A 1,184-nucleotide genomic window follows, 5' to 3' on the forward strand; every position below is an offset into this window, starting at 1 on the left:
AAATAGGATAGATGTATAGCTACTTTCTCTTAATTCAATAAGAAGAAACATCTGCACTAATACTGTTTGGACAGGATATCATGTCAGCATCTTGTGCGATGAATTACTACTACAAAAACAATATGCAATGTATTAATTGTTGTAATTTTCCTACCAACCTGTTTTGAAGTTGTCACATTACAATTTTTTCTCAATAAAATTAATTTTTAAGAGAGAGAGAAAAAAAGAGATCTTTTTGCTTTCAGCCTACCAGTATTAGGATTACAGGCATGCAGCATTCCAATTTGTTTCTGGCTGGCTAAGACCAACCAGGAATCAAAGCTGGCCCACCATGTAGTGATGGTTGCTGACCCCTATTTTTTCTTTTTTTTAATGCATTTCACTCACAGCTTGGTGTGACATGGGGTGCCTGGGATCGAGGCCTGATGCCTGTGTTCCCCTAAGCAGGCACTCAGTCCACTGAGCTATCTCCTGGGGACTAAGTTAACTTTGTACGCACAGGCGTGCTGAGCCCAGCATCCTCCAGGGGGCGCCAGGTCCTCCAGCTCAGCCCTGTTGCCCATTATCTGGAGGCCAAAGAGCCCCTTCAGGTGCGGCGCCCTCATGAGTACTCACCAATAACCAGCGCCCAGCCATGGTGGCTCCTGGGTGGCTGTGGGCCACGCGCATTCTCAATTCCAGGTGCCGGCTTCCGGGTCTGCTCAACTGTGCTCTGGCTCTTCGGGAGCGGGGCTTCCAGTGCTACTCTGGATGCCTCTGTGGGCTTCTTCCTCTTGAGTTCATAGATTTCCTCACAGGCTCTACAGAAGGTGGTTGGTCACCAGCTGCCCTTTGGGCCACCGTAGGGGGAAGGGCTTCAGTGATGGAGCTCGCCCCGCCAAACTGCAGGAGGCCTTCCCAGTGCATATGCTCCCTCGCTCCCCACCTGCGCCTATGCTCCCTTCCTGTCCAGGCCCAGTACCTGTCAATTCTCTTTCATCCAATGAAACTGCCAGCAGGCCTAGTGAGATCTGCAGCCCAGCAACTGTGCTGTGCGGCTTGGCTCCTGCCTTAGTCATTCCCTGTACTTGGAGAGAGAATACTTTAGCTCGGTGAGTGGGCCTGCAGAGGACAACAACGTGACACCGATGCTGAGGTATTTTCTCTGCAAAATCAAGACCACCAGCCCCATCAGTGTGGCCGAG

Source organism: Octodon degus, unplaced genomic scaffold (assembly GCF_000260255.1).
Source record: "Octodon degus isolate 3935 unplaced genomic scaffold, OctDeg1.0 scaffold00445, whole genome shotgun sequence".
NCBI classification, from domain to species: domain Eukaryota; kingdom Metazoa; phylum Chordata; class Mammalia; order Rodentia; family Octodontidae; genus Octodon; species Octodon degus.